We start from the raw sequence: 19044 nt of genomic DNA, 5'->3' as shown, positions 1-19044 counted from the left end.
TCGTGAATTGTGTTATAAACAACATTTAAAGTAGAATATTATTCTCGAAATATTTTCCTGTAATATAAGTGTAAAATATTTAATGTAACTATCATATTCATAACAAAAAATATTCTTGTAACTTTGAATTAGAAAAATTAAAAAATACCTCACACTTTTTTTCTTAATTAATTCAAATAATATTGTGTGTACCTTCTAAAATAATATTTCTTGAAATGCTAGAAAAGATATTTTTATAAAGCTTCACAGAAAGTTATTGAGTTTCCCGCAATCTTAATTATAATACGAAATAAGAATCTTAGTCATAACTTAACATCATAATAATGATATTTTTTCCTTTGAATGACTATTTTTAACATATTATGATTTTAATATTTTGTTCTAAGATAATTAAACATGACAAATTCTAATAGATGTGATGTAAAATTTTAAAAAAAATACAAGTTGTGCTTTTATAAATATTTTATATGTTTTGAATGCTTTATATGCAAAATAATAAGACATATTATTGTCAGGAACATATGCTTTGTGATGTTTCTAAGTGTCTAACACTATCTTTAGGCCATCTGTCTACTTATCATCCCCTTTTCCCAAAATGTTAAATTGCAATACACTTAAACCTCTTTTGTACGGGAGACAAAAACTGTATAAAATCACATAAAAGTGTTTTAAAAGTTCATAAGTATTTATATAATATATTATTTGGAACACATGTAAAAAGATTGTGTTTGGTAAAAAGAGACCGCATAAAAAATTTCCCATTAAAAAATAACTGAAAATCTTACAAAATATCCAGTTACATTTTTTATTACTTTTTATTCATTTTATGGATCTGATCGACATTTTTATATACTGCGTAAAAAAATTTATCTCAAAAAGACTTGCATAGAAATAGGTTTGACTATTTTGGTTTAAAGCTTCTCAAAAGTCGGCAGATAGATGATAATTATTTTATCTAGTCCAATGTAAAAGAAAATTGGATAACATATACGAGTATGCATGGATCTCTGTAATCAAAAATGAGCCACTCGTGCTATACCAGCGTCTCGGGTAACATGAATATCTAGCCATGCGGCATCATAGTCAAGGATTAAGGTAAATATAAAATGGTCCCCATTACGGTGCAGCCCATACGGTGCACCCCAAGTAGGGGTATGACCCGTCATAGGTATGGGGTCAGCTCAACCTCACACCATTTCTGTATAAACCGGTTAAGTGAATATATGCTTACATATACGGTAATTTTTCCTTCTCATATCTGAAGCGCCCCCACCCACACCCCGGTAGTGTATAAAAAATTTAGGGAAAAAATTAGAATGGTCTTTTTGTACGGATATAAAAAAAAACAGCCTCCCTTTGGATAAGTTAAGTAACACTGAATAATTGTTTGTAGCAGATAATAATATGGGTGCAACGAATCTGCTCGAAATATTTCCCACTCCGGTATGGCCCATACACAATCCCCTTCTGAAGTAAGTACATTTCATTATTGACGATGAGACCGTTAATCAGATAACACCATTATTGTTGCCTCCTAGGAGAAACGACATATTAAGTGGAGCTACTTATTCTTAAATTTGAGATGCCTATGTATATTTGAGAGGAATTATTTAAGGATAAGATATGCCAAAACAAACATTATTAAAATAATTTTTTGGCAAACAAAATTATAAATTCACACTGTTTCCTTTTGAATTAAATTATAAAATTCAAAAAAAAAAGTAGAAAAAGTAACGATATAAATACAAAATATTTTTGAAGATGCTGCTATTCTCATGGCGTTTTGTAATTGTTAACGAAAATCCTCATCCGAGAAGATGAAACGAGCGACAGCAGATAATGCCTCCTCACATTTTCAAAATGTTGAAAATAATGACGATTTTCACTCTGAAAGACGACCAACTTTTCTCCTATGTGAATGGATAGACTCAGATTTAAAATCCATTTTGATTTTTAACAGAAATCATTAGTCTTCCCGATTGAAATGTCTCTAGCATAAAGGATTTCTGAAGAAATCGTCTTGTACCATTTGGTACAGTCAGCCCATTCGGTATATGTTACAATCGAATGGGCATGACATAACGGATTGAAATATATCTCCTAGAAGATGTCTGTATTCTAATATACGAAAAAATTTCATGATAGATCTGAATTTTAAGTTGATTATGAAATATAATACTTATTTATGCACACAAGAAAGTGAAAATTTTTTCTTATATTTAGGATTTCTTCATGAAAATTATGATCAGCCTATAAAAGAAGAATAATCTTTATAAGGAAATAAATTAGTACCGAATGTAATGCTTCTGTGTCATTATTTCTAAGTTTTACATGAAAACCAACTGTCCGAAATTTGAAAAATGACATCAGTTTGATATTTAATTAAGCTGATTTTCATACTTCGCTATTTTACTGAATTGAATTTAATATTTAACTAAACTGAATTTCATGAATTAGATGAACAATTGAACTGAATTTAATATTAATTCTATAAGAACATTTTGAAATAATACACAGCTTCCTTATTGTTTAGAAATGAAAATGCCATTTACATTTCAATATAACCAGTATCTGGAAGATCGAGTTTTTAATTGTAAATAAAATTCTACCATACGGCTCGTTTAAAGTTAGAGCTAAATCTAATTGAATTTCAAACACGAAAACTTACACGAATAAAATACATGGGAATCCGAAGCCCTAACCACTACTCCATCTCTGATAGGTTTATACAGTTCATGTATAGAGAGATACATGTCAATATATAATTATACAAAATGATTTTTTGTGTGTAAAATCACGTTTTTTAGGAAAGACACTTATATAGATTGTTATTGTTGTTGTTGTTTATAATGGCACTTGCAATGGACTAGCTCGGTGACGAAGTCAACGGTTTTAACCCTTTAAAGGGCCATTTTTTCCTAGTTATATTATGTTTAAATATTTTTAGGCTTGAAATTAGAATAAGAAAAGGGATTCATTTAGCTTATTAGATAAATTTAATTTGATTAATTAATTAATTTGGTTAATTAATAATTAAGTAACAAATCAAGACACATCATTTTGATAGATAAAGAACTGAAGTGTGAGATAAAGAACTGAAGCATTTAAGTTTGTCTTTCTAAAAAAAATTGTCAGAACGTATGCCATCCTACATAATTTTATACAAAAATTGATAAATTTGGTGGGAAGCATACTGCCCACGGCCTTAGAAAGATTTAAGCCAAGGGAGCGATTTTTTTAGTAGCACCAACTAGGGTCAAGAGTACGTCTTAGCTACTCACGCATCACATTCGCTTGCACAACCCCTTTTTACAGTGGGTCACATTCACATATCTCACAGATAGAACAGACGAAGAACAACCATGCCTGAACCGGGACTCGAACCCAGGAAGCCCTGGTTACGGGAAAGATGCGCTACCCCTATGCCAGGACGCCGGCTATGTATATAGATAAACTTACCTAAATATTAAATTTAATCCAAATCGTTAGAGCTGTTTCCGAGATACACGAAATAAATAATTATATAAGAATTACTCGTTTAAAGTTATAAGACTCAAATGTATTTTTTATATATAAACATTCAAATGTATTCAAATATTTCATTTAAATACATTTTTAAAAAAACCCTTCCAACGCATGGTGTGTCTCACAATGCCATATGGAGGTAATGGTTGTAAATCAGAGGCTAAGAACTTTCAGAATCTTCACTCGTCAATTCAGACTACTCATACATGATAGCTCAGAAGCCTCATCTGAAAGTTCAGACTATTTATATGCAGGCTAGAATCCCTCGTTCCACAATTTATTTCAATGAAACAGAAACATACTCTTTAGTCAACAGTGGAATGCATTAAACATGTCTTGAAAAGAATGATGGTGTGTAATGAAATTCAGAAGAATCATGCAGTGAATAATGATTATTTCTTTTCTCCAATGATTCTGAAGTCAAATCAACCAATGATTCTGAATCGTATTCTTGGGGAATTTTATTTAATTACAGCTTTTGTTGAAGCAAATTATTATTTTATTAATATTCATTATTGGCAACGTTAGTAACTTGAAATTCTTTATCTTTCATGTAGTTATAAAAGTACCCTCAAACAAATCCACATAAGCTATTCAAGAAACAGCACTAGATACTGCGATTCATTTTTTATTTTACGAAATTGGAGAACATCTGATATTTGGAAGAATAACGGTTTTTCAATTCTTACTAGAGGAACAGAAAAAGTTACATCCAGAATATCCATTTTGGCACAAAAATGGATACTTTTTTTCCTTTGCTCAAATTGATGTTTTGAATTTTTTGAAGATGTTAATCTTTTATAAAAGGGAAAAAAGGTTCGGAATTCTGAAATTTATATAGAAAGAAATCATTTCTGCCACGATTCTTTTGTTTTAGTTTTAACCCTTTGTACTCCTTTGAGTGACTTTCACTCACAATTCAAGACGTACATTATTTTGGCGTTTTATTTATTTTAATTTTTTTATTTTTAAGGAAAAGAATGGTTAGAAAACGGAGATTAATTTTTTGATAAAACTCAACTTAAAACTATAATAAATATTTTTCCTTTTTTCATAGCAATAAGCAAGTCCTTGTGTTAGCTCAATAGTTTTGCATCGAATTACTTTTCTGAGTAGAAAGTTTTAATATTTAAAAATAATCGCAATGAACACATAGGGCTTATTTGGCTATATACGCATGAGGTGCCGATTTTGCAGAACTAGAAAAATTATAAATGACTGAGTTTTTTTTTATAAAATTTGAAAAAATGGTGAAACTCTTGTTTGAGATAATACAAACATTTTTTGAGACATTTTCTAACACTTAATACTAATTTAGAAATAATTTACAACACATTCTTTCGATTAAACAAGAAACGAACAAAAGAACATTTTTCTTTAAAAAAAAGAAGAACAATGATTCTTCGAACCAATTCGATTAACGAATTATAACAATGACCAGAGGGAATAATGAGCGCTTTATGCAAATGAAAAAGAACATCTGAATGATTTATCATCATCACTTGAAATCTGTCGGATAAAAAAATGAGCCATGCCCTTCATTAATTATTTTTGCCTGAAATTGTCTTCACGTTCGAATAACCATAAAGAGAAAAAAAATAGATATTCTTATTAAAAATTAACGGATATTAAATAAACATAGATATCGTTCCCTTCAACACTTTTGTAACTTAATCAGTGTTTTAAGAACTAGTTCTTTAATACACTAACAGATCAAAGCATCGTCATTTAATTATTCGACAATCAAGATAGGGTATGCATTTTTGAATAATAGTATAAAAATGTGAGGAAGCAATGTAACAAATTTTCTGTTGCATGCTAGAAAACATGCTCCTGACAAATTTACGAACACTTAGCATCGAAGTTGTTTTCGAATAATCACAAATTGGATGATTTCCAGTATTCAAAACACTTTGTCCGAAATAATAGAAAATGTAATGAAAAGAAAGTTTTTCATTTGAGTAGATTCACGCGCTTTGAACCAAAACCTTTGTCGGAATTCGATTAACCAACTATAGCAACGACGAGGGAAAATAATGAAAGCGCTGTATAAATGAAAGAATATCTAAATGATTTATCGCCTTCGTTTGAAATCGGTCGGATAAAAAATGAACCAAGGCTCTTCATTAATTATTTTTGCCTATCCTCACTCACTTCACGTTCAAAGAACCGTAAAGGGGCAAATAGATATTCGTATAAAAAAACTCATGGATTTTAAATAGAAATAAATCACGTTTCGTTGAACACTTTTGTGACTTTATCAACTTCTGACAACTAGTTCTTTAATAAACCAACAGCTGAAAGCTACGACAAATCGTTGCTACTTTTTGACCATAACGTACTTTTTCGTTGCCATAAAAAAGTCTCCATCTGTGGAAGAATTTTATAGTAAGAGACAGTATTGGCAGCAAAATTGGAAGAAGGAGAATGTTTCTGGATGGAAGTTCATTTGCTGAAGAAGACAGCAAGAGAAGAGGGGAGGGAGTCTGGGCCTTTTTATTTATTTATTCAGACTATTTTATTATTAGCTCGAAAGTCTTTTCAACCGCTCGATAAAGCATACGAGTTTCACGCTCATTTTTGAACACTCTGTTGAATACCGTTTCTGCACTTGCTTTTAACGAATTTGTTGAATTTCAGATTACAGGGGAGATATTTAATACCTTACGTGCTCATCAGATGCTTTTTCAGTTTCATTTCAAACTACTTTATATTATTTGTAATTTCAAATAAAGTGTTTGTTACTTTATATTATTTGCAATCTTCAATAAAATATTTGTTTTTTTTTTATATTTGTAATTTTAAATCAAATTTTTTAGTCACTTTACATTATTTGTAATTTTCAATAAAATGTTATTTACTTTATATTATTTATAATTTTAATTTTTTTTAGTTATTTTATATTATTTGCAATTTTAAATTTTTTTAGTTATTTTATATTATTTGCAATTTTAAATAAAATGTTTTTTGTTATTTTATATTATTCGCAATTTTAAATAAAATGTTTTTTGTTATTTTATATTATTTGTAATTTTAAAAAAAATGTTTTTTTGTTTTTTTATATTATTTGTAATTTTAAAAAAATGTTTTTTTGTTTTTTTATATTATTTGTAATTTTAAAAAAATGTTTTTTTGTTATGTTATATTATTTGTAATTTAAAAAAATATATTTTTTGTTATTTTATATCATTTGTAATTTTAAAAAAATGTTTTTCGTTATTTTATATTATTTGTAATTTAAAAAAAATATTTTTTGTTATTTTATATCATTTGTAATTTTAAAAAAATGTTTTTTGTTATTTTATATTATTTGTAATTTAAAAAAAATATTTTTTGTTATTTTATATTATTTGCAATTTTAAATAAAATGTTTGTTATTTTATTTTATTTGTAATTTTAAATAAATTTTTTAGTTACTTTTTTTTTAATAATTTTAAATAACATTTTTTTAATTTTTAAAAATTACATTAAGAGTGTTATTTTTTGCAACGGTGGACTAAAAATTATTTTATTTTTTATAACAAGACAGGAAATAAAAAGGAGGAAGTACTACAAACGTAAAATGTCCAACTTCATCTTCCTTGATTGATGTAGATGAACAATTTTGATGAATCTCCTCGTCTCACATCTATATTCAAAAAATCATTTTAGAAAGCTTCTCTGTCTGTTTGCTAACACAATAACATATAAAAGCATTTAGCTAAATGGGTTTGCTTTGCACTCTTTTGAAACTAATTTTTAGATATTTCTCATATTTTGTTCGAAATTTAACACGATAATTCAATAACACAACGTATTAAATGCATAAAATTTAATATCGGGATTTATTTGCAGAATTATAGAATACCAGCAAATGCTTCAAATACTTGAACATCTGTCTGATTGTCTGTTAGTGTGTATGTGATGGCAATAATTCAAATGCATAACAGGCATGATAAATGGAATTTAGTATGTGATCTTGACATGACAATTACAGATTTATATCAAATTTTGAACCCGCTAGGCCAGAATGTAGAGATCAAAACGCCTACCAGATTATCATCGCTATACCACGAAATTACACAAGAAACGCATTGTATGGTACAAGAATTTTAAAAATATTGAGGCGAAAAAACTTTCAATGATTTTTTTAAAAATAAAATGCGAATTTTTGTAATCGAGAGGATGAAAATAGGTGAAACAAAGTGCTTAAAACTCAATTAGAAAGAAACTAATGGGAAGAAAAATTAACAATTTCGCCAGCAAAGGGAAAAATGAAGTTGCCTGCTGTTTTTTTGCAGAAAAAAAAGCAGACAAAAATGTTTAAGTAACGTTTAATATAATTAGTTGATATTTAACTGGGATTCTAGAGGAGAATTTTCTTCTTTTAGAGTAAAAGGATTTTTTTTTCAATATTCGCATTTGAATAAAGAAGAGTAAATATGAGTTATGTCATTTTTTTATTTGCCTGATTTCATTTCTTGGGGTGTTTGATTATGACATAATTAAAAATGACTTGTTTACTTCGAAATATACAATTCATTCGAATTAAAAGAAAGTATAGCATTACAATTTAGACAAATCTACAGAGGCAAACAGCATTCTGTAGTCAATCAGTAGTGTGTAGTCAATATCTTTTAAAAATCAACATGATATATAATATAAATGCAAAAAAAAGCTTATTGAAAATATTTTGTAAACTAAATTATGAAATAAAAAATTTGAATTTGAAAAAGCTCTGTATTGTAAAGTCCCTTTTCATAAAATCAGAAATTTTTAGCTCTGAATTTTAAAATTTCTTTGTTGAATTTACCTGTGTAAAAATTATTTTAATTCTGGAAGTGATATTCAACTGCCCAGAATTAATTTCTATATGAAAATGCCCAGTGAATTTCACCCAATCGCATAAAAGGCTTCCTTATTTTCTTTCTGAGCTCTTTTGCTACCAAAAATCAAACCGTAGAGCTATTTTTGCTTCTGGTGTTGAAAATGTGAATTTTTATTTGCCCTCTCTTTCAATCGTAATCGTTAATATGTAATATGTATACGAATAGCGTTGCGCCTGCCCATTATTTTCTTTCTAGTTATATTCTTATGTTAGTTCTTATTATATTCTTATATTATTCTTATCTTATGTACAAGTATCCAAAAAAATCAAACTTGTATTAAAAATAATATTAGAAACTGTAGTCCACAATATTTAATTATAATACCTCTATTAAATTTTCTGACTTATGCAATGTGTATATAATGGGCGATATATATGTATCAATTCAACTTACGAATAAAGGTACTTAAATTTTATTTTTAGATTTTTAATATTATTCTTGATATCATGTAATAAAAATTTACTTTGTTATATCTCTGAAATTTTTTCAAGTATTCCCAATTTTTTCTGCAATTTGATATTATAAAAAAGATGACATTTTTCAGTAGCTTTCCAAATGATTTCTCAATAATAATATTGATTTAAATAATAAAGAAGCCTTATCTCTGAGATACAAATATTCAGAATTTAAAGGTTAGAAATTAAAATATTCTTATGCAGAAGACTTCATTATCTCCTTCTTCTGCTGAACCACTTCTCTTCAGCTACTTTGCAACCACAGTTTTTAAAGAAATAAAAATTGATTTTGTCATAGCATTTGGACTGTAGAAATAATTTGCATCCGAGTTTCAAAAACTTTTAACTTCCAAGAGCTTACACGAAGTTTCAGGATAAATTTGATGAATTACTGAAATATGTATGCTCTGATACAATATTTTAGTAGTCTCCTTGAAAAATTATTTCTGAAGGAATTAAAATTTTTTTTGTAATAAAATTGGAAAAACAGAATCTTAGAACAAACTAAACCGCCATAAGTGTAAATTTAATAATCATCAGTATAAACCTTTATCCAGTTTTACAAGCTGTAGAGCTGAATGTCATTATTACATCATTAATAAAGATAAGGATGTAGCAAGCTCATGCGTGTAAATTAAACATCCATGAACATTGATTGAAAAACAAAATGCCAGTTCGCCTAAAATAACTATCCAATTATAGTGAAATTTCACACACAATTACTTTTCAGACTGATTATGGAAACGATCAAAGTCCCTACTAATGAAAGTGTAGCCGAAAGGTGCATCGTACCATATCGGAAAATCTTCTTGATGTATAAAACGGGCGAAATGGGTGATTTTTTTATGATTAACAATGTTTCATCAATTAAATGTTTAAAAATTGCATCAAAAGAGCTCCTGTTCAAAAATTTATTGAACCTAACAACCTTGTCAATGGGAATCGCTTAAAACATGAGTCTGAAAAATCCCCAATTGATGAAAATGCCCTAAAAATAGATAAACTCATTCATCATTTATTCTTTCAAATACTACATAAATTTAATGCTAATTTATCAGCTAAACGAATTCGTTATCACCTTAACTTCTGTAATGAAAGGTTACTTCACACTGCAAAATCACACATAAGCACGATGCAAAATTTGAAAGAACTGAGGATATCTTCATTGAGTAACATTGTATTCAAATTCTTTACAAAAAGTTTCAATGGATATTAATTAAACATGCAAAATGATGACTCTGTAAGCTCATGAGCGAAAACTGAACATTTAATATTGCTCTCTGAAAAAAAGTTCATTTTTAGTAAAATAATTTTGAAATTTCACATCCAACTTAATTTTAATTAAAGAAGCGATAAAAATTTAGTGTATGAGTGACTGAAAATTGTTATTGTGGATAAAAAGAACGAAAAAAATTTTCAGTGTCATTAATAAAATGTTTGGAGAGTACTCATTGACTTTTAGGAGTTTAATAATGCTTCTCTGGTGGAACGTATTATAAATAATCTGGAAAGGACTTCTATTTGATCTTTAAACATAATTGGTCTGACGATGCGACAGTTTAATGAAAATGTCTTGGAGATAGATAGATTTATGAAAGCATCTCTACATTCCTGACAGATATTACCTAACTTGAAAGCTGATGTAATAATTCGTATAAACCCATCATTTCCCTATCTACATACACGCCAATTCGAATGATACAGTATGTATGTGGGCATTGTCTTAACTTGGAAAGATTATGGATATTTCTTTATCGAATAAAATAAGATTAGTATTTAAGATCTATACAAAAACAGTGATTTCATGGATAGTTTATTAAAGAAATTATATTGCTCCAATATCTTGTATATAAAATTTTTCTATATATTTTATATCTATGGAGCTGCTCAGTACTTAAATTCCTCTTGATCTTTCTAATCTACAATTATGATGTGGTCTTTTAGACTACGTGAGAGCGCTCTCTTCATTTAGAATCAGTGTCAACATGAGACTACTTAAAATGATAAATCAGCAAAATTAGACTCGATATTACATCTAAGGATTTACTAGAAAAATGAGAGTCGAGTTTTCTTTTTTTTATTCCATCTGATCTTATGGTGTGACAAATTCGCGTTTGGAATTTTAGAAGTAAATTTAACTTATATAATAGATGCATGAAAAATATATGATTTAAAAATATTCGGAAATTGAAATAAAACCAAAATGATTTTGAATTCAGGACATTTATGAACTGAGGAGTCTCCAAAGATATAGGTAATAAATGGCTTTTCGAAACGATAAGGAATCAGATTATTACAAAACAAAATATATACAGTACACTCCCGAGTATCTGGCATCCGTATTATCTGGTCCAGTTTTCTTTTATCGTAATTAAATGAGGAAGGCAAGGCTCTATTTACCCTTTCTAGGTCCGTAGGAAGTATGCTTCCCACCAAATTTATCACTCTTTGTATGAAATTATGTAGGTTGGAATAAGTTCTGACAAATTTTTTTAGTAAGTCAGAAACTTAGATGCTTTAGTTTTTTATTTCAGACAAAATGATGTGTCCTGATTTGTTACTTAATTATTAATTAATCAAATAAATTAATCAAAACAAATTTATCTAATAAATTAAATAAATCCCTTTCCTTATTCTAATTTCAAGCCTAAAAATATTTTAACATAATATGACTAGAAAAAAATGGCCCTTTAAAGGGTTAATTCATCTTTTAAAGACTTTTTCAAAACCTAAAAACTGTACTTTTTTTTACTCTTATCTTAAGGCCATCTTTTCATATCTGTGTAACCATTTATCAGTGAAAAATTAAATGAATCTGAGCCAATTTTCTTTAGAACTAGGCCTACGATTTTACGTTAATCTTTTGTTTGTGTTTCCTGCATTTAAGTCGGGCATTACCGAATTTATATTAAAATGCGAATAGTTTATATCCTTTAACTTACTTTTTCTATCACAAATTCTTGAAACGTAAAGTGCAGTATATAAACATATATAAACTACCAGTACAGAGCCTTCTATTTTAACTCTACGTATTGCCAGCAACTGCTTCTATGATTCACCGGGTAGCGGCTGCGTTCACATTGAGAAAAATGGAAGGCTTAATACTCAATAAGAAATTAGGAAACACATATTATAACAGCGAGTTTTGGATAAAAACTGTCTTCTGGTATGCGTGAACAAGGAACTGAATTCATAGAGCTCCGAATTATCCGGCCAGTCCTTCCGCCACAATAGGCCGGATACTCGAGAATGTACTGTATATAGTTTCATAAGCTGACGCAGCTTGATTCAGGAGAGTTGGAATGTTGATGAAGGGATTCATCATATCAAAAGAATTCATTTTGATAAGTTAGGAGAAGACATGAATAAAATTTTGACAGATTTGGCTTCATTTCGCTCTTTTACGAAACGGACAGAAGATATTTCTATAATGAGAAGTAGGAAAAATTGCGCCTAGTTCACCGTTATGGCATTTATTGCAACCCTCTTGTTTCCCTGCGACCTTTCATCATTTTATATTTTTCGCCTTTTAGGCAAATGCCCTCGTTTGTCTAAATTCGAAGGTCAGCAATAAACTCGTAAAAGCTATGTACTTCGTGCAAATACATTTCCTAAATTGTTTCAAAAAATATTTTATGTCACTATTATTTAAGCTAATATATATCCAATCAAATGTTTACTGAATTACGATAGAAAATATTATTGAAGAACGATAAAAAATCAGCATTGATGTATTGAATATTCCAAAATGTGTCTTACAGCCATAAGAAGCGAAGAAATCGAATGCATTTGTAAGAGAAAAAGAATGTTAACTTGCTTCAATATAATCGGCGTACTGCTTCATTGTAAGCAAAAGGAATAAAAGGATACCAATAGTGATTCGTATATCTTATTCATTTTATTATATCTAAAAGGAAAGAGCCTTCGATTTTACTGATACTAGCTTTTTACGAGTAGTGTTCGCAGAAACACTAAAACTCCGATGACAACTTTTCTTTTAAACTTTGAACAGAACTATAAAATTAGGTGTAAAGTTTTATACCCTGTTTTTACAGAGTAGTTAAACTTGATTCAGCAGGGAACTGGTGAAAAAGTCGCCTGGGTAGTTTAGTTAACATTCCTGCGTGTTTTCTCTTTCGGCCGTCTTTGAATTATTTCAAAAGCTTGTAAAAATAAGTCGTATTAGATAACTGTGACCAAAGTTAGTCTTCCTCCTTGAGGAAAAAGTTTAACTAGTTTCTTTAAATGAAAAAAGAAAAGGATTTCACGTTTATTTCTTTTTTTGCTTATTTTTTATTTTTATTTATTTTGTTTTTTGTGTATGAAATATATAAAGTGCCGTAATCGTCGACCAATTCAAGCTCTAGAATTTGCTGAATTTCCTGTATGTGGTTTTTTATAGCAAAATTGCAAATCTGTATCAAATTTTAGGTAAAATCTGATAAAGGGATGATAATATATTATCTGACCACTTGCGAGTGCAAGAACGGTGACTCAAAAACATAATGATTCAGATAAATGAAATTTGATTCCTGATCTTAACACTGAAATTCTGTGCTTTACAAGTAGATGAAGATAAGTCACATCATGTCAAATTTACAGGACCACATAAAAAGTGAAAAGAAATATCACGTGACTCATGAAGGAATATACTTTTACAACCTTAGTAAATTATAAAAGAAAAATTTATAACACACTAATTCTCAAAACTTGATTCAAAATCAGATTCCATATGCAACAGGCAGAAAATCGTCGTGTTTGGACTTGGTTTGAGGTTGTCTGGTTCATAGATACAATACTACAGCAAGCTATACTGTCTCACAAGGTGTTATGTCTACCAGTTCCGCTATTTATACATAGATACGCTATAAAACTTGCAAGCCAATGGATTTGAGAGCCTCTCGCGATCATCGATTCACTGGTGTGAACCGAGTTTATCGGTTTGATGCGAGCGTTTTGTGACTTTGTTGGTTTTTGGTGAACACAAAGTAACACGCAATTTAAATGCACACATATTCTCTAATAGTTCGTCTTCCCCCATGAATCTAAAACGAATTTGAAGAGTAAAATCTAAAAACAAAGCAGCTCTGCCCAAAGTTCCCTTTTTTCTTTCTCCTCCGTTGACGACTGATAAGAGATAATTGATGGCAACCGTCGTGTTTGTCTAGATCCTATGATTTGCATTAGGATCATAAAAAATAATTTCTTCAAAGTCTCGCAAGCAGTTCGCGAATCATTTATCTCGCAAATATGTTCTCGACACAAAACAAAGTAATTCAAAAGCAGAACGAGCTAGAAATTTTGTAAATGGTATTTGCACCAAAACTGTAGACCTCATTATGTTATTAATCAATGTTTTTACAAGCACATGAGTAAACAAACAAATATTCTACTCTTTGATGGAAGATAGAGATCTGAAAGTTCGTTATAAAAAATCATATGCTAACATTTCTCATCCAGTTGGTTGTGTTTTTGAACTATAGCTCTCACATACATGTTGGCAGAAGGTTAATCCACTGTCGCATTAGACCCAAAATTTTACAGAGTTTTACATTTCTAAAAACTATATTTTTGTCAGAATTTATCTCTTAATCTTTTAGAATTATTGAATTAAATGTACTTCCAAATTAATAGATAAATAATTTAAACTAGAAGTATTGCGCAGAAAATTCGATAGAAACCTACAATTCTGGTGTTAAATTAGTATTAGTCAAATTTAATTCTTTTATTTTGTTGCATTTGTGAAATAGGCAGACAGTGAAAAAAGGTTTTTGCATAAGTCTAAAACAAGCAGATTCTTCGAAATCTCGATGTTAAATACCCTTGATGATTGCAATACTTTACATCTTAAAATCTCATACTTATATATGTCTCATACATATAACCAAATCAAGATCTCACATTATAAAATTTCACAATCCTCTATAATCTAAGATTTTGCATAACTATTTCTAGCAACTTCACGCAAACTAGTCAAACTTCTGTAGAAACTTTCTAAAAATATCTCGTGTTTACCAGGCATTAAATCAGCGGCAGTCTTATTTGCATGACAGCTCCAGAGAAACGTAATTTGCGGTTTCTGAATCCCACTTTATTCAGATGAGTTGGCGGAGAATTTTCGGTGTCGCGTGGGTTTGACTCCTTCCAAAGCTCTACATGCATGGCTTCGACCAAAACAAGCCAGAAGTGCTCTGAAGCTGTATTATATTTATGATAAGGTTTGAAATCATATGCCATACCGGAAGGAAGCCACTAGAAGGCGAATGAAATGATTTAATAAATTAAGCACGTTAAGAGCCTACTGTTAATTACAGGCTAATGCATTATTCACAATTTACGTGATTTGTTTTAAGCTTCTCAACGGATTCTGCTCTACAATATGATTTATTTTATTTCCAATTTCTGAGCCACATTTTTCATAAAAGCTGAACTGAGTGGTTTCCATTTAATATCTAAATGTTCTGTATAAATGAATAAATTTTGCAAATTTTGTACCATATTTCAAAACATTATTTTGAAATTCCAAGCATCCTCATCTCATGAAGAATTTCAATTTCAAGTTTGACCTTCCTGTTTGCTTATTTCACAAACAGTAAATATTGTTATTAATAAGGAGCATTGTATTAAAAAATATAAATCAGCTGTGACATAAGATGATTTTAAAATTTCAATCTTTCGATATTCCATTTCAGCGAATAACCTTCGCTTACGTAAACATAGAATATTATAAGATTAGGTATGTAATTTCCGATTAAAAATCCTTTCATTGGAGTGCCGAGTTCAGAAAACACTTTTGTGGAGCTTCAGAATAAGGAGGGGGAGGTCTCTTAGCTGAACTATAACTAAACATTTATCCTCAATTTTTAACTAATATCTTATGGCATGCTACGATGCAGTATTTAAATTTTAGTAACTTTGGTAAATTAATTCAATGCTTTTTTTGGCCATTTTAATGCGAAAAAGGTGATTCTAAGAAATTTTTTAAAGTTTTCAATTAATAGGGGTGAGTTATAACAAGTATACACCGAAAGTTTAAAGGGGAGTTTTTAACCAAAATCCAAATGAATAATTTCTTTCTTAAGAAATGATATATTTTTTCCCCTAATGCAATGTTGTAAATGTTCCCTAACTATCAAAAATTGTCTCTTTAAGAGACGAATTATGAAGAAACCTGCTATAACAAGCATAAACTGAAATTTTAAAGGAAAGTTAACTAAGGTATGATTTTTTTTTTCAATATACTAAAGCAAATATTAATTAACTTAAAATTTTTGTTTCGAAATAATATATAAACGAGTTAACTGTTCCCTAACTAAATTTCGAAATGTCTTTCTTCAATTTAGCATCATTAGGACCGAACTAGTATAGAGAAACCTGTTATTGCAAGCAGAGGCTGAACTTTTGAAGGTAATTTTTTTATTTTTTATTTTACATCATGCTGAGGGTTGTCTTTTTAAGGTATGACCCTTTTCAGCGTACTATTGCAAATACTTATTTACTGACTTTTCAAAATTTTGTTTGGAAATAGGGAATAAATATTTTAATTAAAGTTAATTAAATAAATTATGACTTTAAAAAATAACCATTAATTCAATTTAGAAAATGCACAATATAATGATGCTAACAAGCAGGCATTAAACTAATGGAAGGTGAAAATGATATTAAATTACACAAATTAAAGATTAAATAAATGATTCCAAAATCTTAATTAAAAGATGTAATGTAAACCCTAAGTAATTATTTCAAACTAAAATTAATTTTAATTAATTTTAACGTTACTTACAGTAAATTAAGAACTTCATATATGTCATTTGATCACGACTCCATCATTTCACCGTCTAACTTTTTTAAACCTTTCAGTTGCCAGTCTAAATTTTTGCTGTAATGGAAGCATATTTATATTCTAGGAGTGTAGAAAACTGGATATCTACGCCAAGTAAAGACTGAAATCAAAATTAAGAATACATCGCATTAAAATCTTTAGAAATATGAAGGCATAGTTTAATTTCATTTTTTTTTGTAACACAAAATCCCACAATATTTAATGAAGCATTACAAAGAGAAAAAAACTAGTTGTAATTAAAATACATAAAAAATTATGTTTTAAAACTCTTTGCTAGACTGCAATACAGACAAAAGGGACTTAAATGATGTTTGTTACTGTTCATCTATATTACCAAAATTTAATTAATGAATGGAGAAAAAAATTCAAATTTATTCCGTAATGAATGTAATTTTAAGGCGAATGACTCAGATGAGTGTTGCTCCAAAAATAGACCAAAACATGGACGGAGCAGGGAATCTTACGGCGAATTAATGATCTCCAAAAATATTCATAATTATTCATCAAATTTTTATTCATTCGGTTTGATGGAATGAATTCTATTAAAAATTTTAATAAATTCCTATAATTTCATACGTAATTTTCCCGATGCTCTAATGTTCAGACAAATCAGTACCAATCTTATTGCAACTATAAGCTACACATCCAATCACGAAATTGTAAAATCGGAGTTTCAGCAATTTGTTGAAAACTAATCAAGTTTCGAGTTAAAGTATATTTGAATAATAATTAGATTAATTGCTCCATTGTTTTATAAATGACTCAAGATTTGTTAGAAACATTAGGAGCAGAGCTGTACCAACGAAAGATGTTAAACGCACTGAAACTGTTTTGATACAATTTAATTTTTTTTTTGTGTATGTGTTTTACATTTAAATTCTTGAGTATACAAAGAAATATTTTGAGATAAAACAAAGAAAATATTTCCTCTTTGTAGAAAAAGAAATAAGTTTTATTAACCTCATAAAGGCACATTAGCGTTCAGATAATTCGATAAACAAATACAAGGAAACAACATTGTAAAGATGAACAACCTCATATCTGATGAAACTTGATTTCAAACCAGTGAATCTATGTTTCAATCCCACCCCCTAATCAAAGAACATGTTATTTTATTACAGAACCATTTCCAAACTTAGTTTTCAAATCTATAAATTATTTTATTTCTTCTGAGAAAAAATATTGTAATTAATACAGTCAGTAAAACATTTATTCATTTCAGAAAAGAATATTTATACCGAGCGGTAAGGTTTCCTTTTTCTGAAATTTTAAAAAGTTAGCTACTTTGTTTTTTCTCCCTTTACATTTGATCACATTTTGACTCATGCTTTATTTAATGACAGTTCATGAGTCTAGATAGATTTATCTTATCAGCATGCAATTTGCATTATACAGGGTGATTTAAAAAGTTCCGATAAACTTAAAAAGTACCAATTATTTACAGAAAACAAATAATATACATGTATACATGTATGCAATATACATGTTCTGGAGGTCATTCTTTTGTATTAAGGGAACTCAGCATTTCTATTAACCATTATGTTACTTAACAATGCTGAAGTAACATATATGTGTATGGAGCAACTAATGGAAATGGATGAGCAGAGGTGAATTTGTAACTTAAGAGATTTTCTGATATATGCATGTTCTGCTTATGAATTGCTAATGTGTTTGAGCTAAATGTTTTGTTAAAGTTTTTGCTTTTTATTTCAAAATGAAAACTAATTATAATCATTTATTAGAAAAGATATAGCTTCACACTTGGCGGAAATTCTTTAAAAATTCATCTCCGGTACACATTTGTTCGGAAATCTTTTAAGATAGAGCCGTATGGCTACTGGCCAATTTCCATTATCTGCTGCAAACAATAAATACAACTCTACAATGAAAGAAATATAATGTGCAACTCCATCTTACTTTCACTACAATTTTTCGTGGAAATGACAAATTTAGTTCTTTTAATACAGGCACATGATGTCCAAGAATATGTTCCTTTATATAATTGATTGTTTTTGGTATGGAGAGGGAATCCCTAAAGTTTGGCGGAACACTTTAAAAGTATTATGTGTATGACTGCAGAAAATAAATAAATGGAGGGGTCTCCCCTAAGCATTTTTGCATGCGCCTTAATAAATGTACTTGTGTATTACTAACTGAATGCCACTGGCGAACAATAGTTACGAAAGAGTCTATTAGCTTACTGTCTTTGACGATTAATAGCTGAGATGTGGTTAATAATAAGTAACATGAAACCAAATATATATTTTCAGATTTTCTAAAACAAATATTTGACAAATAACTACAATTGTAATTCAAAATCACATACCAAATTTCATCTATTTAAGTCGTTGAA

General features: G+C 29.0%; 1 protein-coding gene across 2 annotated transcripts in view; it reads right to left on the bottom strand.

Annotated features, from left to right (window-relative positions):
- The window catches only part of LOC129959101 (delta and Notch-like epidermal growth factor-related receptor), a 435345-nt gene that overhangs the window by 360603 nt on the left and 55698 nt on the right, over positions 1-19044 (bottom strand). The window contains exon 1 of one of the 2 annotated variants that reach the window (XM_056071912.1): positions 16632-16653. The exons of the other annotated variant lie outside the window; for it this stretch is intronic. The gene's annotated coding sequence lies outside the window, so the exon portion shown is untranslated. Of the gene's footprint in view, positions 1-16631; positions 16654-19044 lie in introns of those variants that run through there. 2 annotated transcript variants of the gene reach the window in all.

This window comes from Argiope bruennichi, chromosome X1 (genome assembly GCF_947563725.1).
Source record: "Argiope bruennichi chromosome X1, qqArgBrue1.1, whole genome shotgun sequence".
Lineage (NCBI taxonomy): Eukaryota > Metazoa > Arthropoda > Arachnida > Araneae > Araneidae > Argiope > Argiope bruennichi.
The sequence above is the reverse complement of the archived record's forward strand: the minus strand, read 5'-3'. Positions and strand labels throughout refer to the sequence as shown.